Below are 26,633 nucleotides of genomic sequence, written 5' to 3' on the forward strand. Positions count from 1 at the left end.
AAAAAAAAAAAAAAAAAAAAAAAAAAAAAAAAAAAAAAAAAAAAAAAAAAAAAAAAAAAAAAAAAAAAAAAAGAGGGGAGTCAGGTTTCTATGAAATCAATAGTGTGGACTTCTTTAAAGTTACCTGTAGTCACACTCGAAAGAAGTAACCCAGTTGGCAACTGTGAGTCTGGTTTCATGGATTAGTAGACTGAGTTTTTGTTCCAAAAGTAGAGGCCATGGGGCTCAATTACAAAAAAAAGGTAATGGAAGTTATCTGTTAATAAAGCAGGTGTTGGAAAGACATTGCACTGTGAGAAACCCTGAAGCTGCCATTCTTAACTGTATATGGGAAATAAAAAGCATAAAGGAGCTCATAGGCACTGGGCCATAAAGAAAATTTCTCCTATCTTGAAACAATCTTGGCATCTCTACAACATGAACATAGAACAAATATGATCTAAGAAAAATCCATTCCTTTCAGTGGTGACGAATATGAAAAAAGCTGCCAATACAAAATACATAAAAAGATACAGAAGTAGAAAAAAATGACAAGAAAAGCAAATGGCAGAATAATAACACAGGAAAAATCATTCTATAGAGCACATAAAACTTACGACTAAATATTTTGTCATGAGTAAAAAAAAATTATGAAGCAATCACCATTTTATAGAAATAACTAAAAAATATATTAAAAAAACTTTGGGTTAAGATAGCAAGATAAGAAAAAGAGATGAACTATGATTTGATAGAGCTTAGGAAAGTAGTAAAAAATCAGAAATGAAGGCAAAGTTGGAAAGTGTACAAGAGTAACTGGAAACTACTTACAGTAGATTATGAAATGAAGAAGACATAAACCAAAAAATAAGTTAAAAGTATAAAAAATAGATACAGATAAAATTAGGCAAATGATATCCAGGTACCAAAAGTTAGGGATTTAAAAGTAGAAAAATGATATAATGGAAGAAAAAATATTTATAGATATAAGGCAGGAAAAATTTCTGGAAATAAAGACTCATGTATACAGATTTAAAGGACATACCATATCCAAAGAAGAATTGATAAGAATAGTTAAAAGAGAAGTAAAATCTATGAAGCCCTCACAGAAGGAAGTATAATCTAGGACTTTAACTCCCCAGCAAAACTGTTTGTTGTTCAAGGATGAAGGCACTTCCATTATTTAAGGTGTAAAACTCAGGATATGATGGGTCTCTTGAAGAAGTTATAGAGAACAAACCATATTCATCCAATACTTTAAAAATTACAGACAAGAAAACAAATTAAAAAAGAGAAAATAATGGTTCTAATAAATCTAAAATGTAAGTATCTCTCATAGAGTATAAGTCCTGGCATGTGAAATGCTATAAGTAATACAAGATTGGAGAGGAAAGGAAAGAGAGAATAACAAGTAGTTAAAATACACTAATTTTCCATATTCTCTCTGCCCCAGATTAAAAAGATGGTAAGTTAAATAATGGTGCTGTTAGACTATTTAAGGTACAGTTAATGAAAATAGTATCAGACAATGTTGGGAGGGGAAAAAATAAGAGAGGGTAAGTAAGGATATGGATGTTCACATCTTTTATAGCCAGGGATCAGAAGAAATAATTTAAAACCCTGTCAAATAATAGAGATATGAAGATATTTAATAATAAAATCAAAATAAATATCGAAATAGTACAATGGGCTGGGCGTGGTGGCTCATGCCTGTAATCCCAGCACTTTGGGAGGCCAAGGCAGGAGGATCATTTGAGGTAAGGAGTTCAAGACCAGCCTGGCCAACATGGTGAAACCCCATCCCTACTGAAAAGGCAAAACATTGGCTGGTCCTGGTGCTGTGCCTGTAATCCCAGCTACTCAGGAGGCTGACACACGAGAATCACTTGAATTTGGGAGGCAGAGGTTGCAGTGAGCTTAGATCACATCACTGTACTCCACCCTGGATGATAGAGTGAGACTGTCTCAAAACAAAATAAAAAAACAGTGCAGCAAACAAAAGTGGTTGATGGAAGATGATGAGAGAGGACAAGGAGCTAAAGGCAGATATTAATTTTGTTACTGCTCATAACAGAGAGTTAATAGGTATAAAATAGAAAATTTAGAGTATTATGTAAATATATATATATAAAGCTAAATAATATAATGAAAAGATGCAAGCTTTACAGTTAGCAGAAGAAATGCAAACCAAAGTAAACAAATACTAAACATAATTAAGCTGGAAAATATGATAGCATTAGGCCAATGTCTGTCTTATCAAACAATTTAAATAGCTATTCTCATCCTTTAAAAGAAAATTTCAGATTGTACCAAAAAAGTCCCAAGTAGATTCTGTATATAAGAGATACCCATTAAATAAATTTTCTCAAAAATTGGGTTTTTTGACTCAGAAAAGTTAAAAAAAGTGATCAAAACAAGACAAATGCAAGTAACTTAAATACAGATACAAATTTTAATATCAGACAAGATTGGTTTCAGTACAAAAACATAAAATGAGATGAAGAGGAAATGTAATCATAATAAAGGATGCAATTAACGAAGATTTGGAAGTTATTACAAATGTTACACAAACCTGCATAATACCGGCTACTATACACCTAGGCTATATGAGATAGCCCATTTCTCCTAGTCTACAAACCTATACATCATGCTACTATATTGAGTTCTTTAGGCAATTTTAACACAATGGTAAGTATTTATGTATCTAAACATATCTAAAAATATAAAAGGTGAAATAAAAATGCCGTATTATAATCTTAGGAGACCAGCATTGTATATGCGGTCTGTCATTTACTAAAAAGTTGACTGCAATGTTATGTGGTACATAGTTATATATTTGTGCAAAGGAAGTTTTACCCTAGTAACAAAAATGTCTCTTCCATCTTTTTTCATGTACACAAATAACTTTCATAAAAATGTCATTGGAATATATTAAATACATCTTAATCTCAAAATTGAGGAATAGTAAAAAGTTTTAAGATTATAATGCAGTAACCTCAAAGTTAGATATAATCAAACTGAAGAACAATTCTTCCTACCACCTAGAAAAGAATAAATGATATTAAAAATCTCTTTTTTAAAGTCATAAAAAGGAAGTCATTTTTTTCCCCACTTCCTAACCTTCACCCTCCCCTTTCCACTCCTGCCAGACTCCTTCCATTTATATCTTCAATTGCCTACTTTAGGCTATATTTTCACCCAAATCTTAAGAACATTTCTTAGGGAAAAGTACAGCCCATTTCTCTGCCTGTTTTCTAGAGTTTATTGTCTATATAAACGTTCTTGTGTAAAAAACACAGTGAAGAGTTTCTTAGGTCCCTATAGCTAGGAGACAGAAGACATGCTGTAGGGAGTTGGGAAGTGGGTCAGAAAAGCACCTGAAACTTGCATCTGAGCAGAAAAATCTCCCCAGTCACGTTGGAAGTGTTTTACCACAACATACAAGTGGGCGAGGCCATTGCAAAACAGTGTACAACTTCTGGAGGGTCTGCAAGTCCGCGTGGCTCTTACTCCACCCAGTTCTAACCACAGCTATTAACTCTTGATTTCCTTAGTGGGTCTGACTTGCCTAAATTTTTGGTCTTTTTTTTAAAAAAAATCCTGGCTTTGTTCTTTTCTTCACTAGACTCATATATTCTAACTCTGAGTTCCCAGCCACCAAAATTGAGGCCTCTCAAACACTCACTTCAAGTGGGCACCAGGTTTAGGGGATGGGGAGTAGGTTTTTGACTCTCCTGGTTTTTTTTTACTTTTTTATCAAGCTGTAGTATCTTACCCTCTCCTATTAATATTTAAATTTCACTTATTTATTATACTTTCAAAACAAACCTTTAACCTTTAAATCCACCCTTATGTATTTAAGGCTGACCAAAGTCAAAAGTAAGAGTGAAAGTAAGTTTCCCTTTGCTTCATATCACTCTTTCCAGATATCCTTTACTCATCACTTCTCACACCGAAGTAGGCATTAATCTTCTAATGTTTAAGTTGAGTACACAGAAGGAACAAGGCAAATACTTGACCAGGGTATAGGTGAACTTTCTCTTTCAGTCTTAGACTGACTTCTTATAAGCCAATCAAAATCTGGTATGAGCTCCTGTCAAGTTTGAGAGGTTGACAAATGTATACAACATGCACAATGACTGGTAGAGTTTCTCTTCACTCCTCTTAGGCCTCTACCCTTTTCTTTATTTTCATTTTGTTTTTGTTTGTCACCTTCCCTACATTATACAGAATCAAATTTCTTTGTATTTTATTTTTTTGAGACAGAGTCTTACTCTGTCCCCCAAGCTAAAGTGCTGTGGCATGATCTCAGCTCAATACAACCTCTGCCTCCTGGGTTAAAGTGATTCTCATGCCTCAGCCTCCCAAGTAGCTAGGATTACAGGTGTGTGCCACCATGCTTGGCTAATTTTTGTATTTTTGGTAGAGATGGGGTTTTGCCATGTTGGCCAGGCTGGTCTCAAACCCTTAGCCTCAAGTGATCTGTCTGCCTCGGCCTCCCAAAGTGCTGGAATTATAGGTGTGAGCCATCACACCTGGCTCCGGAATGGAATTTCTGACATTATAGTTGGATAAATGAGGGAGAAATTAGTTTTCTTTTTTTCCTGAGACAGAGTCTCACCCTGTCACCCAGGCTGGAGTGCAGTGGCACGATCTCAGTTCACTGCAGCCTCTGCCTCCCATGTTCAAGTGATTCTTGTGTCTCAGCCTCCCACGTAGCTGGGATTACAGGCACACACCACCATGCCCAGATAATTTGTTTGTATTTTTAATAGAGACGGGCTTTTGCCATGCTGGCCAGGCGGATCTCGAACTCTTGACCCCAGGTGATCTGGCTGCCTTGGCCTCCCAATGTGCTGGGATTACAGGTGTGAGCCACTGCACCCAGCCTGGAAATTAGGCATTAAATGGCATGATGGTTATCACCTCTGTAACACTTCTATTCTTCACCTCATGGCTCTTCCTCTCAAAGAATGCTGTTGATTCATAAGGCTTTGTTCTTTTTAGGTTTCCAAGTCAAGGCTCCCAATTTCTATAACTGTTAAGTAGTAAATTTATTTCTGAAAGTCCATCTCTTAGACTTGCTGATAGTATCCTAAATTAGAAATTACTGCAGTTTCCCTTTAATTTGATTTTTTGTTGTTTTTAGACAATGGGTGTTCAAATGGGTGGAAATAGGTTGATTCCTTACAAACAGATTGATGTTTTGATCCCTGTGCTCTATGTCTCAATGGAAAAATGCCTGGCAAAACAATTGATTTCAAGTAATAGCAGTTACAGAGGAAGAAAAACAGACAAGGGTCTCTCTCTTTTGACTGAATAGTGTTCAGTCAGGGCACACTGTGGGCAAACACATGAGCACTTCAATGCTCTTACACCTCCTGCTTTCTTTCAAGTGACAGTTTCTCAGCCAACTTTCATGCTTTCAAAACCACCAGTAAAGAGAAGTTTCACCTAGTATTTTCTAAACTTAAAATTGATTTCCTTATTTAATGGTTGCTATTGTACTTATTAGAGATCTAAAATTGTCAGTTTGCTCTGTCATGGCAATTGCTAACTTAGGCAATAAGAAAATGTAAATTCCTTCCTGTGTTAATGTATTCATTGGTAGGAAAGGTGGTTGAAAGACATATGGAAAAAAAGTACTAGACATTTAAATGTTAAAGCAGTATTTTCTACATTGATTTGGAAGAACACTGTTTTAGTCAATTTTCTCTCACTATAACTAAATACCATAGACTGGGTAACTTACATATAAAATAAATTTATTTCTTACAATTTTGGAGACTGAGAAGTTCGAAAGCACCGCACCAGCATTTTGTGAGCACTTTTATGCTGTGTTGTCCTGTGGTGGAAGAGCAGAAGGGCAAGTGAGCACTTGTGAAAGAGTGAAGCACCAAGGGTGGGGCTCACTTTTATAACAGGTTGCTCTGGGAATGACTAAGCTGCTCCTACAAAAACTGCATTAATCCACTCAACATAACTCAATCATCTCTAATTAGGCTTCACCTCCCAACACTGGGGATTAAGTTTCCAACATGTGAACTTTTGGGAGGATATATTCAAACCGTAGCAAACACCAGTATCAGTTACTGTCCTGTTGAAAAATAGTTTTAGTGGTCAAATGTTTTAGAGAAACAAAGTTAAATGGGTTTCTTTTCTTTAGGGCTTCTCTGAGCTTAAAATAGATAATGTGCCCTATGAATTACCAAGAAGCAAGCTATTATTAAATAGTTTTTTCTAATATTTAACTGCAGTACGCTTGTGTTTCAAGAAGCATCCTTTAACTCCTCTGGGAACTAGTGTTTTCATAGACCTATGGACTAAAAAATGCTGCATTCAGGACATGCTTTGACTTTAAAAATATAAATGCCACTGAACCCCTACAACACTGGGTATGAGGGATCAGAAGCAGTATGTCCAGGGTTTACTAACAATACTTCCTTAGGCTAGTGTTAAGGGTTCTCTGTGCCTGTGCAGGAAGTCAGAGAGATACAATACTTTGTAACATAGGAAGGATTTGAGTAGTATACATGTTGAAACTCTGTCCAAAAAGGTCAGACTGTGGTACATTTTTTACAAAAACTAAGTATTCTTCCCAGTAGTCCTGAGTGCCCGTTACATTGCTATTCTTTGTTTTCCAGTTCATGTTTGTAATAGTTGTCCATGTTGCCTGAAAAACATTTTGCCAGTTTAAGCAATTTATATGATTTTAATTTGTTTATAGGTAGGTCAAGACATGACAATCAAGAAGTATGGTACTGATTTTTTACTTAGGAATTAGATGAAATTTTAGTACCAGGTTTGTGTATACTTTTGTTTGTATAATAAAACTTATAAAGATTTAATTAAATTTTCAAAAAATTAAATGTGAAACTTGGAATTTTAAAATAATTCTTATGTAGAATTTTACTATTCATTGATTATTATACTTTGCCTTTTAATATTAATGGATAGTTTTGAATATTTCACAAAATAAAACAAAAATATAAATCACAAAAATAATTTTAATTTTAATTTATAGTTTTATAAATATATATTCACATTTTGTAGACTTAGGACACATTTATATTTTTTAATTCTTTAGCTTATTATTGTCAATAACACAAATTATGTGAGAATCTCAGTTATAATGGCATAATTAGTGGTTTTGTTGATCTGAAGGAAAGTATCAATTTTATGGAATAAATATGTAACCATATGGTTGGCCCATCAATAGAGCACTAAGACGCATATTACCGTTAATTAATAATATTCTATCATTTTTATTCATGTAGCAAGCATAGATTTATGCATGTACATGTGCATCTATGTGTATATATATATTTTATATGTGTGTGTGTCTATATTCTAATTCTGTCATTATGAACATATGTTCAAGTAGAAGGATCAGAAAGATTTTATTCAACAGTTTTTAAAGCTTGATTTATGACTTTTAAATATGTAGGCATGTGGTCCATGAGCCTCTGTTTATTCTCCCATCCTATACTGTGAATGTCAGTGGTGAGATTGACTACCATGACTCCTGATACAGGCTGACCATTCCTAATTCAAAAATCCAAAATCCAAAATACTAAAAAATCTGAAACATTTTGAGCCACTGACATTACGCCACAAGTGGAAATTCCCACACTTGACCTCATGTGACAGGCCACAGAGTCAAAACAAAGGCATACAGTTAAGTGTCTAGGAGAAAAATTGTCCTCCCCAGTCCCCTTTAGCTGTAATAATATATCTTTTCTGGACATCCCCAGATTCCCCTGTGCAAGTTTACCCACAAAGGGTAATAAAATGCCATCTGTGCAGGCCTGACACACCAACGGCTGTAATGAATAAAGTACAGTGTACAATAAGCTTTCAAGCAAAACACAGCATCGTAGGTGGAGACTGAAATCCTGCCATTGCTTGCTGTTACTGTTGTTTACCAGCAGATACAGGTATTCTGGTAGTGTGATTAGGTTGCTTAGCTACCCCGAACACATTATTTTTCGCTGCATTAATGGTATGTCATTTTTTTTTTTTTTTTTTTTTTTACTGTTAAGAACTTATGTGTGGATAAGTGTAAGAAAATAGTTGCCTATTGGGAGCATATAAATTCAGAGTCAGGAATGATACCGATGCCAAACAACCACAAATTGTCCACATGGTGGCTGAGATGGTGACATCTTTGCTTTCTGATGGTTCATGTACATAAACACACTTTCACTTACAAAATTATTTTAAAATATTATACTGTATAAAATTACCTTTAGTCTATGTGTACAAGGTATACAGGAAAATCTTCCCCCCAAATCTGAAATCCAAAATACTGTGGTCCCAAGCATTTTGGATAAGGGATATTTAATCTGCATTTGCCAGCATTATAAGGGTTATCTTCTAAAGATATGGCAGCTTTGTCTTCCAAACAGTAAGAACATTTTTCTCTCCAAAGACTCTGTACTTCTGTCCAGCTGCCATTCTTCCCTATATAGAGTGGAGAGAGAATCATTCATATAAGCATTGGCATAGAACTTCATTGATTCTACTGACTTCATTTCCAAGAGCTCATGTAGTCATTTCAAGGGATAATAAGAAAAGATGAGTAACTGTTGGTTTTCAACAATCTGCACCTTAGAGCATAAAACAGAAGTTCAGTATGGAACTGACAAGCTGTTCTGAACAGACAAGCAATATGGACACATGGTAGAGGATTCTGATCAGATGAGAACGTGTCCCTCAGCTTTCTTTGCAAGGTGAAGTGGAGGACTTGGGTCAGAATTTACTGTTTAACCTTTATAGTTCTCTGAAGGTAATGAAAGCATTGTGAATCTTATACAATATAGATTCAGTGTTCAGTATCTGATTATAATAACTATTTTATTATTATAATTATTTTTACTATTTCTGATTCCCAGGATGAGGAAACTAAGGCAAGAAATTCCTATAATAGAATGCTGCCTTAATCTTTTATTTATTTATTATGTGATGTGGTAAACTTTGATTCAGTGGCCTTTCCTCAAGCCTGCTTTAAGTGAAGGGATACAAAGTCTGTTTTTTGAAACAAAATTTATATGCATGAAACACAGATTTTAGACAGGTGATGCTGGAAGCGGTGGCTCATGCCTGTAATCCCAGCACTTCGGGAATCTAATGTGGGCGGATCACTTGAGGTCAGGAGTTTTAGACCAGCCTGTCAAACATGGTGAAACCTTGTCTCTACTAAAAATACAAAAATTAGCTGGTCGTGGTGGCAGGTACCTGTAACCCCAGCTACTCGGGAGGCTGAGGCAGGAGAATAACTTGAACCCAGGAGGCAGAGGTTGCAGTGAGCTGAGACGGCACCATTGCACTCCAGCCTGGGTGACAGAGTGAGACTCTGTCTCAAAAAAAGAAAGAAAAAAGAAGATGAGTGTTGATGAATGTAAGCACTCATTTATCTACCACCAAATGATACAAATTTTTCGTAACCTTCTGAATGTATTTGTGTACCGCTCCAGAAGAACCCTGCCTTGTATAGGTAACCACTATTTTGCTATCTATGATTGTATGCCAGTTTTGCCAGTTTTGAATTTTATATAAGTAGAATCATATAGTAAGTAATACTTGGTGTCTGGTGTTTTTTTTTTTTTTTTTGGATGGTAGTTTATGTATTCCTTTGTTGATGTTCAGTAGTATAGTTTCTAGTTTTTGCAGTTTTGAAAAAAGAGGCTCTGAACATTTATGTATAAGTGTTATTTTTGGATATGTATTTTTTCCCTTGAGTAAATACTAAGGAATAGAATTTCTAGATCACATGTAAGTGTAACTTACCTTTGCAAGAAACTGTGAGTTTTTCAAAGTGATTTTATAATTTTATGCTCACAACAGCAATGTATGAGAGTTCCAGTTTCTTCACCTGCTTGATGATGCTTATCAGCGTTCTTTTTAATTTTAGTCATAACAGATTCAATTTGTTAAACTTGTCAATGATTTTGATACATATAATTTAATATTTTTATGAGATATATATAAGGTCTTTGGAAGTGATATGTGTTATATGATAGTAAGGTTTTGTCTGAAATTAAAATCATACTATCTTTCTTCCCTACTTAAAATCTTTTAATGTTTTTAATTTGTTTTCAATCTAATATCGACTTCCATGATGCATACATTCTTCTTATTTTAGTCTCTGAGTTCTTCTACCCCTGTACCTGCTGCCCAGCTTCAACCCCATGAGGCCTTATGGACATGGCAGTGTCTGTCTTGTTAATTATTAAGCCTTAGTGCTTAGCACTTTCATTAAGTATTTATTGACTGGCTGTCTGACTTAGTAAGATGAGATAGGTTCACACAAGTTCACACAGTTAAGGAAGTATAGGAACTTAGATATTTAATTCAAGTCTCTCTAATGCCAAAATCTAGCTAGTTAACTTTTAACAGAGTGAATGGTCATTTAAAGTTTATTTAACGGACCTTTGAATTTCAGTCATCATCAAGCTTTCTAGGAAGTTCTGACATGTCTGAAAAATATCAAGACTCTGAACCAATACTTGTTTTGTTCAGCTGGGAAAGAAGGTATTTCTGCAGCTACAGCTTTATTATTCAGTATGGTTAAAATGTATTTTATTTCATTATCTTCTGAAGAACGTCAAAAGTATTTTATTCACTTCTAAAACTTACATAATGAAGCTGTAATTTTGTAACCTTTATAGTCTGTAAAAGAAAAAAATGTTATATTAAAATACTTTCTTCTTGTTTTTAAAGATTGCAACCCTGTCTGAGCTTTCTGATATGCTCCTCTTGGGCATATTTTAAACTACATGATGTACATTATATTTATAATATTATTTAGCCTTTATAGGAAATAAAGAAATAAAGCTATTTTCAGAGGGAATTCAACAAACACAGCAAATTCTACTGAGACCAATTATTCCAGCTCCATAGAGTAATAATATAATCTAATAAGACATAGTTGCTCATGTTTGAAATAACTCCAGAAATTTCTATTGAATAGCTGTCTGCTTTTTTATTTGCTATTCCCTATCTCTGATCACATGCAAAATTAGGGAATAATCAAATGTTTGGAAGAAAAAGGAGAAATGAGAATACTGACTGAAGATAAATCATTTTTCTGCATTTATAATTAATTTCTCTTGCTAAGGTCTAGTTTACATGTTCATCGTGGGAAAACTAAGAGTCTTTATTTTGAATCTGTATTATTTAAAATGTTGTATAGCTAGCACTGGCTTTCTATATCCAATTAAAACCACAACCAAAGTAAAACAAGAGCCCATTGTTAGAGGAACCTTCAAGGCCGCCTTCAAATCTAAAGAAGTCTGTAGAGAGGATGTTGATCAGAAATACCTGAGCAGCTTCCTCATCTACAGAATGAGAATCACCAGGTCTCTGATATTAATGCAGGATTTCAAAGAAAAGCACTCCAGGTAGCCTGATTTGAATTCTTAGTTACAAACCACTGATAAAGTCCAATTTCCCATATGATATTTGAATCATCCAAGTGGTTTTCTGAGAACAGGGAACTGTTTGTCTTTAGAGGCTGTCCTTTTCCTTTTTGAGTAGCTATGATTACTAGTACTTCCTTAGATACAGCTGAAATTTGCCTTTGTGATCTGACAGGGATGCCACAGGAAAAAAAAAAAAAATACAACTTCTTTTTAAATTTCAGTTGGTCTCCAGATTTACATCCATGATTCCAGGTGTGAACTGACCATTTAACAAAGCCATTATTTCCCTCATTTAAAAAATGTTATTTTATCAATGCAGATTAACGTGAACAAAAGCAAATAGTAGCCTCACCAGAAGTAGGTCCAATGTGAGAAGGGCCATATCACGTAGAATAACCCATGGCATTAAAAATTTCGTTGGTGAGGGAAGGTGTTGTGTGAGGTTTATGGCAAACCCCTATCAACAGGAGAATCACAACATAGACTCCTTTGGTTCCAGAGCAAAGTCTTGACATCTGTAGTGGAAAATTACATTTTTAATAATAATTCCTGGCATGCTACTAGGCACTGGTAGAGTTGAACTGCTTGACCATGGGACACCAAGTGATAGAAATATCCATTATAAAATGGATTTTGTCAGAGTCACTATTTCAAAAGGTTTAGTAGACCTAGGATCAGTCCATAGTAAAGATGGAACTGATTCATCCAGCATTGAGCAAAAGAAGGGCTCTGGGCACAAACAAGCTGGACAAGCAGATGGCCAGACCCTCTGTGATCTGAAGCCTTTCTTCCAGCCCACATCTATGGCTGAATTAGTGATTGCTATGATGATTACATAGTGGTGATTCATATATTCATTATTTTTGAAACACTCGTAAGTTATCATTCTGTTGTTCTTCTGTAATGCAGAACTTTCTCTTCTCTGTCATTTATCCATATACTTATTTATATTGGCATAAACTTACAGATTTCTATTTTATTCAATGATTTGTAATTACTTGCTGTGATCATTTTCATGCTCAAATTGGCCCAGATTAGGCCAGTAGGAGCAACTTCAGGATAGCTCCTATGTCTTTTGATACATTCTCATCATTATTTGTGTAAAAGAATAATGGTTTGGCACCACAAGATGTCTGAGGTTTATTTTCTACTGTCCTTAAACTGAACTTGGAAAAAGTCATTTCTTTAAGAAGACGTACTTTCTTTTAGTGAAAGATGACAATTAGAAGCCAAGATCTGACTACCTGGTGTATTCACTACCTTTTCTAAATACATATGTGTATAAGAACATGTATATTCAAAAACCATGACTTCAGAGTAAAGCCTCCAATTTCAATCCAAAGTCTTCCTACCCTTTCTCTTTCCCCGTTTGTAAATACATTCTTCAACAGTGAAAAACCTAGTTCTCATTATATACAGCATTTACTTTATCAATTTATTCTTTGCCCAATGCTATCAGTCACTCAACTTTGGCAACTGACTCTTCTGTCTGTCATTTCATTCCTCCTGCTACCCAATAGTGCCCAGGCACCTCACATCCTTGAGTGTTAGTGGAAACACTGCAAACATGTCTTCTGAAGGTTCCATGCCCTTCTTCTTTAGTGTTTTGTGTTCTTGAGCACCGTAAGGAATACTGCTGGTGACCCTTCCCTACCTTCCAACTCCTTTATACCAGGAAGGGAAGGGAATTGTCCATTCTATCTTTTTGTTCTACTTCCTGGGGATTTTATCAAATTTGTCTTCCAAACTATTAAAATATTCAAATATTTATATTTATCCACACATTCAAATACAAATATATACATATACATAAAAATACCTTCAAATACATATTCATATTATCTATATCTGAAGGAAAAAGCTTGAAAAATATATTTTTTATTTTATTCCTTTGAAAGTTTTTAAATTTGACAATAAAATTTTAAATAATTTTAGAAGGGGTCCAAAAAGAGTACACCAAGTTCCTGTATACCTTTCATCCAGCTTATTCTAATGTTAATATTTTGCATAGATGAGATACAACTATTAAAATGAAGGTATTAAAATTTTTCATGTTTTTAAAAAAGTAGCATTCTATTCTTGTTCAATGTGTACGGTCTCACTTATCTCAGAGGATGTTAGTTCTGGTTATTTTAAAATATTTTTCTGCTTTCTCCTTCTTCTCTATCTTGTTCCTTCCTCCCTCTTTCTCTACCTTCCTCCCTTCCTTTCTTCTTTCTTTCCCTTTCTTTTTTACCTTCTTCCTTTTCTCCAAATTATAAGGTAGCTGTGCATTCCAAGTGACGATACACACTTTTAGCTTTTGTACATCCATGTTTTACCCATGCTTCTTCTGTCTACTGTATGCCTCTCCATCTTTTTAATGTAATTGATAACCAGTTAGGTCCAATTTGTCCACAGTGCTCTTTATATTGTTCCCGCTTAAGAGTGTGATTACCTTCCCTATTCCTCTGAACTCCATACATCAACTTCAAGTCTTGGTTATTTTATGCATCTCTTCCTTGATAGGGCAGAGGTTCCTTGATTGTAAGATTCAGTTAATCTGTATGTCATCCCATAGCACCTAGGATAAAAGCAGGCATATGGTATTATTATCTACCTGACTATATTTTTATCTGTCCTCACACATATTTTAGAGTTGGGACTTCATAAGCTGAAAGTAAATTATTATACCTATTCCAAGGGAAATGTACTTTAGTCATATTTGTTTATTTTTAGAATTTTACTGCCTTTCTAGCACACTTGAATCTTTGAGACCCACTAACACACTGAGAATGTTCTATGTTTAGCATCTTACTATTGCCTAAGCATTAATGCATTTTCTATGACCAGAAGATTTCCTTAGTCATAGTAAATGTAATTCAGTCTTTCTTTTGGGTAACCTTAATAATATATAATCTGAAAAGGACTCCTATTGGAACGTTTTTATGAGCTGTAAACTCCCAGAGATGAAGACTAATAAACCAATGAGCTTTCTGTCAGAGGCAATACTAGTTTATCTGTATTCTTCTCTTTTATATGTTCTTTTCATTTCTTTCTGTCAAGAGTTCCTTTTCTAGAACACTGGAATTATTATTATGATATATTTTAATCCTATACTTTTGTCTACCATTTCCATTAAATCTTTTAAAATCTAGGTCTGTGGAGGGAAAAAAAGCATTTACTTGCTACATCTCAAGATTCTCCTGGGGTAATAACTTTGTCTGAAGTTTGGCAAGTCCATGAATTATTAGTCTTAAAAACCTACCTTATTTTATGGGGCTCTTGTTCTTTCTCTTTAGCTGACTAGCAACAGCCTTCAGTGGAACTCTTTGGGGGAATAAATAATTACATTATTTCAGAGTGCTCTGTTTGCTGATTTGTTGTTAATATCTACTGATGAGAGAGCTTGAGCAGTAAGTGTTAGGAGACAGCCACAGACATGTCTACATGCCACAAAACACTTAGTCATATCAACTGTAAGTAAAATCAAATAAAAACATATTTTAATCCATTTTCCTTCCTTGCATACTTCTTTTAACCTCCTTTTGTCACGTGTCTGTCCAATACTTCATGGAAATTTAGCCACAAAGAAGTTTAGCACGTAACACTTCAACCTGATACCTGAATGTCTAGAAACTTCATTTTAAATGTTTTCTCTAGAAGCTCTGACCTTCTACACACATTCCTTTCCTCCTTTCCTCTGATTTCTAATGGAAAAGAACAAATGGTCTAAATTGTTTTAAAATTAATTTTATTGGATAATTTAAACAGCCCCTTTGGTAATACTGAAGTTGTCAAAAAAAAAAAAAAAAAAGGAAACCTCAGTCTCCCAGATTTCACAGGATTCTACCTCCCCTCCTGGACATTCTTTAATAAAGTATGTATATTTGTGTGTGTGTAGGGGAGGGGGCAGCATGATGAGGTAAGAATTTATGTAAACTTATGATAAACAGGGAGTGTTGAGGTCTTCAGCCATAGTATTGCTGACTCCTCTAAGGTCTTTTATCTGTTTGGTGGCAACTTGCCTTGATGGCTAAATGCCTATCTGAGTTTATTAGTGATCTGGATTTTGTCCACTTGGCCAGGACTTGATGTTCCTCCCTTGATGAACATCTCTTCTTATTCCCCTCAGCACTGTAGATCCCTGAGAGGTCTGATATGACTTGTAATCACTCCTATCTGGGTGATCTGCTCTACTTCCTTCACTAGGGAGGCATCTCTATGGAAACTCCCCAGCGATCTCTTTATTCCTATAGAGCTCAGTCTGTGCTGCCCAGGAACCAACACTGACTCAGTGAACTAACTCCCAGGGCTGACCAAGCTGTACATTAACGTCACTGTGGGGCAACAGTAGCCAGTCACAAGCAGAAAGAGCTTCCTCTACCCTCTCTCTTTGGTGCCTCACATACATCCTTTCTGTCTAAGATTCCAACAGGGAAAGTAGGAGAAATAATTACTGTCCTTTCTTCCAATATTCTCTTTTGCTCACTTCTGTACTCTAGTGCTAGGAAAACTTGGGCCTTTCTTTTGCTTATGCTACATCCTATCCTTATTCAAACATGGATCACTAGAAGGGGAATATTCTGTACACTGTAATTGCACTTTATGATCTGAATCATTTATGCTTATTTGCTGTTATGATAAATGGGGATGGTTGGTGGAAGGATAAAGAAATATAGAAAATTTTTTTCATAGACAGTAAGTTCACAAGCCAGTCTGAATATTATTCACAAGCCAATCTTTCCACAAGCAAATGATTGTCTCCAACGGTCTAGAAAAGGCAAAAGGCAAAAATCACATTTAAACTTTCTAAATATTAGTTCTCTAATGGAAGAAATAGGTTTGGGCATTACACTCAGGTAGCTTAATGCCTCCTTATTTAGACAAAATATTTGCTTCATTTACTGGCTATTTCACTTTTAAATCAGCTTTTTTTGTTAGTTCAACAGAATCTCCACATGATTCCTCCACTGTATACCATCCCCATTCTAAGCTTTTCCATATCACACCAGAGACTAGTGGCATAAGAATACTGTAATATTAGGAACAGCCTCTGAATGTCATTTCAGAACTAATTTAACAGGACATGGATCATCTATATGCTATGGTATATCCCCATGCCTGGAGCGAATCTGTATTGAGAAATGAGTAACACAAATATCACTTGATTCTTATAATTTATATAGTATAATATTGTCTTTTTTCTTACATCTAGAATAGTGGATGCACATAATAAATATTCGGTAATACTTGTATTTTTTACTTGATTTCTTGATAATTACATATCATTTCAAATTAAGACCTAATTAAATGCTGATTATTTACTAGAAGCTCTAAATATCTATCGAATTTCTCATTCTGTATTCTTTATTACTTCCCTAACTTGTTGGAAAGACCTCAGTAACAATGCTTTTTAAAAAGTGTTTTGATAGACCCAATGACAGGAATACACTTACTAATTTCAGCCTTACTGAGAGAGAATTCTTCAAAACTTTAGATTGTTATTATTTGATCTTTGAAATATAGTAAAGAGAAGGCAAAATTATTTCATCTTTCACTCTCTACTCAAAACCTCTTATTATTTGACTTCACAATTATTAGTCATTACTTTACGTAAATACCTTTCTTAAAAGTTACCAGTGACAACTTTATCAAAAAATTCAATTTTCTCTGTGAAGGATGGAGAAAATTTCTCTTTTCAAAGTCTCTGTCCTTCATGCTTCTATTCAGCCTTTACAATGTGAACCATTCTTTTTCCTGACTCTATTCCGTAAATTATCTAATACTGTATAGTTTTTTTATGACTTTCTTCTGTGTTTTCTTTTTTTTCTTGAGTAAGTTTTATTTGTTTCTTCCCCCCCCCACCCTCCCCTAATGATGAAGGCATTGTTTAATATTTCTTCAATATAGATTTAATTTTTTTTCATTTTTGTGATTTGTTAATAACCAGTAGAACATGTCAGAGGAAGCACTGGGAGAATTCTGAGGCTAAGTCAGACCTTGTAGCTCCCACTTTGGAGTCTTGCTTGTGCTACCATCTAAGATGCCCACTACCATGAAATGTTTTTGACTGAGAGGCCACTTGAAGGTACTGTGGATGACAGTTCCAGCTGAGCACAGCCATCCAATATAGATGAAGCCCTCTTGGGTCTTACAGATAAGTCCATCTGCCAGTGGAAAACTGTTCTATGAATGCTATGTGGAGCAGAAGTATGGCCCAGCAAAGCCTTGGCTGAATTCTGACACATGAAGTCATGAGATATAATAATATAAAATGGTTCATGTTTAAAGCTAATAACTTTTAGGGTAGTTTGTTATGTAGCAATTGTATCCACTTTCATTACTTCATTGATCATCTCTATAAGGTGAAAACTCAGAACTGGCTATGTCTTTTTCCTGATTGCTATTGTAGTTGGACTTTAAATTCTATTCCATTGATCTATTTCTCCATTTCTGTACCAATGCCACACTATTTTAATTATAAAAGTTTTATGATATGTTTTATAGCCATACTTGGTAAGGTAAACCATCTCATTCCCCTTATCCCTCCACAGTTTTCGGGTTTCTATTGAACATTCATACAAAAAGTTAACAGATGATAAGAACATCATCTCAAAAAAAAGAAAAAAAGAACATCTCAAATAACTGGAGAAATTACTTAAAAAAAAACTGGACAATTATTTGGGAAAATATATCTTACACCATACTAAATGAATTACTGATGATTCAGAAATATAAAAACTGAAACTATCCAAGAAATAAATGAATTTCTGCGTATAGAAGTTTTCTTGTCCATGATTTAAAATTAAAGACAATTTTAAGAAAATAAGTTGACAAAATAATGGAAAACAAAACAAAGTTTGATAAATAAAATGAAAAAACAAATGACAAATTGGGAGAAAAATATTTACAACATATCTCACGGATAAAGGGTAATCTCTCTAATTAGATGTGATGGCCATGTGTTTAATGGCCATTTGTATACTAAAAAGATGCTCAACTTTACTCATAACTTAAAATTTAAGAATATACTGCATACCATTTCTCATACATATGGTCACAAAAAATGGAAAGCTTGCACTATTTGGTAGAGCTTTGAAGAAGAAAGGCATTTTTACACATTTCTGGAGAAGTGCAACATTTTTCGACTCCTGCTACATACAAGAGGCTTTTATATAATTAGAGGGTATGCTTTATCTGCTATATATGTTGCAAACCTATTTCCTCTCAACTCCAAACCTGCCTTTGCTGCTCTGCTTACCAAACTGGAGCTAGATCAAGTGAACATTTCTCCTTTGTGAACTGGCATGATACTACGATTCACAAGTAGAGGGCACTAGAACACACGGTAGGAGGGAGATTTCCTACAAGTTTCTACTGTGCTGTCCTTTGTCTAGCTTCTCTGATGCTTGGCTGGCACGTGGGACACCCAGTGGAGCTCACCTCCAGAGTTTCAGTAGCATCCACGCAGGTAGCTTCCAGGTGAGTGTCACAGGGACCCCTGCTTGTTTCTCAGAAACTTCAACATGCCCCATTGAGAGATAATTCCTGGTGGCCTCCTGGCAAGCAATTATTTCAGCTTCCCAGCTTGTTCAGCAGTAAATATTTCTGTTCTTCCACAAGAGTCCCCCAACCAAGTTTCTTTTGTCATAATCAGTGGTTTCCTGCTTGCTAACTTTGGCCAGATCACCTCAGCAAAATTCTCTGCCATCAACTGGGACATGGCCACTGCCTCCCAGTGGTTTAAATCTCAGCCTTTTCATGGGAGGGTGTCTCTCTCAAATTTCTTCTTCTTGTGTTACTCTGTTTCAGTCTCAGGGATAGTTATTCCCTCTGGCTGATATTCCTCTATTCTTTAGAATTTTCTTTATCCCTTAGTAGCCAACCACCTGTCACTCTACTTACCTATTACCAATTAATAACTTTATATTAAATGTTCTGTGTTCAAATTGCTGTGTGATTTTGGTCTGCTGCCTAGATTGTGACTGATAAAACTACCATTAGACTTCACAATTCTGCTTCTCTTTTTATTTATGTATTTATTTTTTTGAGACGGAGTGTTGCCCTGTCAACCAGGCTAGAGTGCAGTGGCCTGATCTCGGGTTCCTGCAACCTCTGCCTCCCAGGTTCGAGCTGTTCTCCTGCCTCCGCCTCCCAAGTAGCTGGGATTACAGGCATACGTCACCATGCCCAGCTTATTTTGGTATTTTTAGTAGAGATGGGGTTTCCCAATGTTGGCCAGGCTGGTCTTGAACTCCAGACCTCAGGTGATCTGGCTACCTCAACCTACCAAAATGCTGTGATTACAGGCCCAGTGTGCCCGGCTTTTTTTTTTTTTTTTTTTTGAGATGGAGTCTTGCTCTGTAGCCCAGGCTGGACTGCAGTGGTACAATCTTGGCTCGCTGCAGCCTTCACTTCCTGGGTTTAAGCAATTCTACTGCCTCAGCCTCACAGGTAGCTGGGTTTACAGGCATGTGCCATCGTTAGCTAGCTAACGCCCAGCTAATTTTTGTATTTTTAGTAGGAACGGGGTTTCGCCATGTTGGCCAGACTCTTCTCGAACTCCTGACCTCAGATGATCTGCTCGCCTTGGCCTCAGTGCTACGATTACAGGCTTGAGCCACCATACCCAGCCAGTTCTGCTGCTCTGAATTTATAAACAACATATATATATTTTATATATATATAAAGTTTTTACAGTATCATTTTAGTAGGTGAACTTTAGAAACACTGTCCAAGTTCACCTGTGAAACACTGATAAGACAATTCTGGAAATTTTGAAATGGGCTTCCTGTGGCTGAATGTAGGACATTATGAGCATCCCAAAATTAATTTCATTAATGGGTTATAAACCATTGACACAGATAGTAATCCATGAGTCCATAGTTTAAAATAATAAAATGTAAGTGGTGGAAACATTCTTTACAAAATAATATCAGTTAAGAATTATAGAAATTGTTATAGGATTTAAAAATTCACCATTTTATTTTATTTTTTTTTTAATGAGACAGGGTCTCACCATGTTGCCTGGGCTGGTTTTGAACTCCTGGGCTCAAGCAATCTGCCCACCTTGGCCTCCCAAAATACTGAGATTACGGGCATGAGCCACTACACCTGGCCAAAAATCACCATTTAAAAATGATTAATAAGTTAATAATTGATTCAGAAATGGATCATTAATGGTCACTTTAGCAACCCTTTATGAAAGGTTGTTGGGAATGGGATATTCATGTAACGTCAAGTTATTATTAACCCAAAGACTATTAAATATAAAGAAAGAGAATTACCTCTAAAATGAAGAAAAAAGACAAACTTTTTCTAAAACAACTTACCAAATTCAGCATTATTAGAAACCAAAGAAACTGGCCAGGCATGGTGACTCGAGCCTTTAATCCCAGCACTTTGGAAGCCTGAGGCAGGTGGATCACCTGAGATCAGGAGTTTAAGACCAGCCTAACCAACATGGAGAAACCGCGTCTCTACTAAAAATACAAAATTCGCCAGGCGTGGTGGCTAATCACAGCTACTCCAGAGGCGGAGGTTGCGGTGAGCTGAGATTGCACCATTGCACTCTAGCCTGGGCAACAAGTGCGAAACTCCATCTCACACACACACAAAAAAAAAAAAATAAGAAGCCAGAGAAACTATTACGTGACTAACTGTGATGCGATGTGAAGTACACAACCTCACTAATGCAGTATTCTTGCCAACAGCATTTAACCTGAATCTTCTTATGAAGAAACAATCAGATACATCTCTATTGTGTGGACTTTCCTTCCTGACAACTGACATATATTCTTTAAAAATGTCAGTAGCTTGAAAGAAAAAAATATAAAAAGGTGTGTGTGGTGAGGGAGAAAATGAGAAGGAGAAGTCTTCTAGATTAAAGGAGACCAAAGAGACATGATAACTAAATGTATGTGGTTCTGCCGTTGAATTATTATTTAGCTTTTGTGGCCTAACAACCCGGTATGGAGTCTCAGTGACATACAGTGATAAGCATTTATTTTGCTAATGGATGTGGGGATTGGCAGGGGTGTGTTTGCTCCAATATGGTTATTTCAGAGCACAGTTCCTATGCTAGGAAAGCTCTTTTTAAATTTTTTTTGAGACAGGGTCTTGCTCTGTTGCCCAGGCTGTAGTGCAGTGGCATGATCACGGGCACACTGCAGCCTTTACCTCCTGGGCACAAGGGATCCTCCCACTTCAGCCTCTCAAGTAGCTGGAACTACAGACAAGCATGACCATGCCCAGATAATTTTTTTTATTTTTGTAGAGGTGAGGTCTCCCTGTATTGACCAGGCTGGTTTTGAACTCCTAAACTTAAGGAATCTACCTGCCTAGGCTCCCCAGGTGCTGAGATTGCAGTTGTGAGCCACTGCATCCTGCAGAAAGCTCTTTTCATGGAACTATGGAAACAAACACACAAGCAAGCACATTTGAATGCCTTCTAACAGTTCACTGGTTGGAGAGAGTCACATGGCTGGGGTCAAATCCAAGAGAGGGAGGAGAGGATAGTTTTGAATATTTACCTAAGGTACTGTAATTGGATCCTGGATTAAAATTTTAAAAAAGTAGCTGCATAAGCTTTATGTTTTAAAGACTGCATATAAGATAGTATTTTCTCTAAGTTTTGTATTTTACAGGTATGATAGAGTTATTGTGGTTATTTGGGAGAATATCCTAATTCTTAGGAGATATTCATTGAAGTTGTGAGGAGTGAAATGAATGTCATTATTGCTAAAAGTTACTTTCAAATAGGTTAGCAGTAACATTAAAATATCCTTGTATTTATGTATCATCTATGCACTACAGTCTGAAAGGGTTCCCCCAAATTCATATGTTGAAATCCTAGCCCCCAATGTGATATTTGTAAGTGGGGCCTTTGATAGGTAATTTGGTCATGAGAGCAGAGCCCTCATGAATAAGATTAGTGCCCTGAAGAGCTCCCTTACCCCTCCCACCATGAAAAGACACAGCAAGACAATGGCCATCTATGAATCAGGAAGTGGGCCGTCACCAGATAATGATTCTGCTGAGAATTTGATCTTGGGCTTCCCTTTCTCCAGACCTATTAGAAATACATTTCTGTTGGTTGTAACTCACCCAGTCTCTAGTACTCTATTATGACATATCATATGGATTAAGACTCTATCTGCCTATGTATGTATGTATGTATGTATCTGTCTATCATCTAAAATGTGGCACATATTAACAGTTGATAGATCTAAGTGAAGGGTACATGTGTACACCTCTTTCAATTTTTTTGTAAGGTTGAAATTTTTGAAAAAAAGAAAATATGTCTGTATCTCACGTATGCCTGAGAGAATCCGAAAGCCAAGAGTCCTCACAACACCTTTAATTTACGGATCTCATTTTGACACATTATTTGCTGCTAGTTCACTAAATAATTTCAGCACTTGCCATTTCACCATTTTTCCAGTGACTTCAGCAGCTTGATTTATAAAGTAAGAAAAAAATGTATTACAAACAATTTGAGAACACTCAGTAATTTGAGATGGGAGTACAAAGTGGAAGATCAGAAATGTTGTCTCACATTGATGGAAAACTAGTCAAATGTATATAAAAGAACATGAAAAAATATAAAGTGGAATTATTAAAATGGTAGTGAATGAGCTGATTTTGAAATTTCCATGAAAAACAAAAGGCTGGGAATAGTCAAGATAATTTTTTAAAAGAATAAGATTTGACTCATTAGGTATCAAATGTGTGGTAATTAGGATACTGGAGAATAGTTTCCACTGGCAAATGACTAATGGACCTGAATAAAGAGCACTGAAATAGACAGAAATACATATAAAATTAGATATATAAAGGAGGTTGAATTGTAGGTTAGAGAGGAAAATAGATGCATTAGTCTGTTATTGCACTGCCTTAAAGAAATATCCGAGACTGAGTAATTTAAATAAAAGAGGTTTAATTAACTCATAGTTCTGCAGGCTATACAGGACGCATAGCAGCATCTGCTTCTGGGGAGTCCTCAGGGAGTGTCCAATCATGGCAGAGGGCAAAGTGGGAGCAGACACATCATGTGGCAAGAGCAGGACCGAGAGAGAATAGGGTGGTACGATACATTTTCAAATGACCAGATCTCATGAGAACTCACAGACTATTGCGAGGATAGTACCAAGTGGATGGTGTAAAAATACTCATGAGAAATCTGCCCAATGATCCAGTCACCTCCCACCAGTCCCAACCTCCAACATCAGGGATTACATTTCAAAATGAGATTTGGGTGGGGACACACATCCGCACTGTGTCATTCTGACCTTGGTGCTGCCAAAATCTTGTGTCCTTCTCACATTTTAAAATACAATCATGTCTTCCAAATAATCCCTCAGTCTTAACTCATTCCAGTGTTAACTCGAAAGTCCAAAGTCCAAGGCCTAAAATATCATCTGAGACAAGGCAAGTTCTTTCCACCTATGAGCCTGTAAAATCGAAAACTATTTAATTACTTCTAAGATACAATAGGGATACACACATTGGGTAAATATTCCCATTTCAAAAGTGAAAAATCAGCTAAAAGAAAGGGGCTATAGGCTCCATGCAAGTCCAAAACCCAGCAGGGCAGTCCTTAAATCTTAAAGCTCCAAAATAATCTCCTTTGACTCTGTGTCCCACATCCAGGGCATATTGATACAAGTGGATGGGCTCCTAAGGCACTGGACAGCTCCACCCCTGTGGCTTTGCATGGTTCTGTCCCCATGCCTGCTTTCAAAAGCTGGAGTTGAATGCTTGTGGCCTTTTCCTGCATAAGCTGCAAGCTGCTGGTGGTCTACTATTCTGGGGTCTGGAGAATGATGGCCCTCTTCTCATAGCTCCACTAGGCAGTGCTCCGGTTGGGGCTCTGTGTGGTGGATCCAACCCCACATTTTCCCTCTGTACTGCCATAGTAGAGGTTCTCTGTGAGGGCTTTCCCTCTGCAGCAGGCATCTGCCTGGGGACACCCACGCTTTTCTATACATCCTCTGAAATCTAGGTGGAGGCTCCCAAGCCTCTTGCACTCTGTGTACCCACAGGCTTAGTACCACATAGATGCCACTGAGGCTTACAGATTATATTCTCTGAAGCAGTGGCCTGAGCTGTACCTGGGCCCTTTTGAACCACAGCTAGAGCTGAAGTATCCAAAAAGCAGGGAGCAGTGTCCTAAGGCTGCACAACACAGCAGGGCCCTGGGCCTGGCCCACAGAACCATTCTGTCTTTTTAGGCCTCAAAGCCTGTGATGGAAGGGGCTGCATCTTAGATTGCTGAAATGACTTTAAGGCCTTTTCCCCATTTTCTTGGCTATCCATACTTGTCTACCTTTTAGTTATGGAAATTTCTCTAGCAGATGGTTGCTTAGCAGCTCAGTTGAACTCCTCTCCTAAAAATGGGCTTTTCTTTTCTACTATATGGCCGAGTGGCACATTTTCCAAACTTTTGTGCTCTGCTTCCCTTTTAAATGTAAGTTCCTGTGTATTTATTTGCTTCTGCATCTAAGCATAGGCTGTTAGAAGCAGCCACACCACTTCTTGAACACCCTGCTGCTTAGAAATTTCTTCTGCCAGATATCCTAGGTCATCACTCTCAATCTCAAACTTCGCAGTTCTTAGGGCATGGGCACAATACAGCCAAGTTCTTTGCTAAGGCATAATGCTTGTGACCTTTGCACCAGGTCTCAATAAGTTGCTCATTTCCATTTGATACTTAAACAGCCTAAATTTCACTGTCCATATCACTATCAGCATTTTGGTCACAACCATTTAACCAGTCTCTCAGAAGTTTCAAATTTTCTCTCATTTTCCTGTCTTCTTTTGAGCACTTCATACTCTTTTCATCTCTGTCTGCTAAACAGTTAAGAAGTTGCCTCCACGTTTCAGGTATCTTTATAGCAATGCCCCAATCCTCAGTACCAATTATCTGTACTAGTCTGTTCTTACACGCTGTAAAGAAATAATGGATGCTGGGTGATTTATAAGAAAAGAAATTTAATTGGCTCATGATTCTGCAGGCTGTACAGGAAGCATACCAGCATCTACTTCTGGGGAAGCCTCAGGGAGCTTCCAAACATGGCATAAGGCAAAAAGGAAGCAGGCACATCATATGTTGAAAATAGGACACTAAAGAGAGGAGGGAGGTGCCACACACTTTTAAATGACCAGATCTCATGAGAACTCACTCGCTATTGCAAGGACAGCACCAAGGGGATGGTGCTATGCTATTCATAAGAAATCTGCCCCATGATCTAATCACCTCCTGCTAGATTGGACCTCCAACATTGAAGATTGCATTTCAATATGAGATGTGGGTGGTGATACATATCCAAACTATATCAAGAGACTATATAAAAATCATGCAGAGATACTTTGTTATCTACATGTGTAAAATAAAACTTAAAGGGGTTTCCTACTGCATGCCATATAGGAAAATAAAACTTTGCTAAAATATAAATATAAAAAGCAAAGTTAAAAACTCTTAAAATGTAGGAGTGAATTCTTTATGATCTTGAATTAGGAGAAAAATTCTTAAACAACATTCGAAACCTGTAAATAGAACATGGTAAGATTAATACATTCAATTATAATCAAAATTTCTTCTTTTTTTTCTTGAGATAGGGTCTCACCCTATCAACAAGACTAGAATGCAATGGTGCAGTCATGGCTCACTGCCATTTTTACATTTTGGACTCATGTGATCCTGCCACCTCAGTCTCTCAAGTAGCTGGTACTACAGATGTGGACCACCATGCCTGGCTAAGTTTTTAAAAATTATTTACTCTTTGTAGGGATGGGGTGCCACTATGTTGCCCAGGCTGGTCTCAAACTCCTGGCTACAGTGATCTTCCTGCCTTGGCCTCCCAAAGTGCCTGAATTATGGATGTGAGCCACTGGGCCCAGCCTGACAGTCAAGTCTTCTTTGCCTCAAGTGAGACCATTAAAAACTGAAAAGACATGCCACGCTCTAGGATGAGATAATTACAAGGTTTAATATACAAATAGTACCCACAGCATTTAAAGAATCTTGAATTTCAATATAAGAAATATGGGCTGGGCATGGTGGCTCAAACCTGTAATCCCAGCACTTTGGGAGGCTGAGGCGGGTCGATCATGAGGTCAAGAGATCGAGGTCAACATGGTGAAACACCATCTCTACTAAAAATACAAAACATTAGCTGGGCATGGTGGTGCGTGCCTGTAATCCCAGCTACTCAGGAGGCTGAGGCAGGAGAATTGCCTGAACCCAGGAGG

Source organism: Cebus imitator, unplaced genomic scaffold (genome assembly GCF_001604975.1).
Source record: "Cebus imitator isolate Cc_AM_T3 unplaced genomic scaffold, Cebus_imitator-1.0 Scaffold484, whole genome shotgun sequence".
Lineage (NCBI taxonomy): Eukaryota > Metazoa > Chordata > Mammalia > Primates > Cebidae > Cebus > Cebus imitator.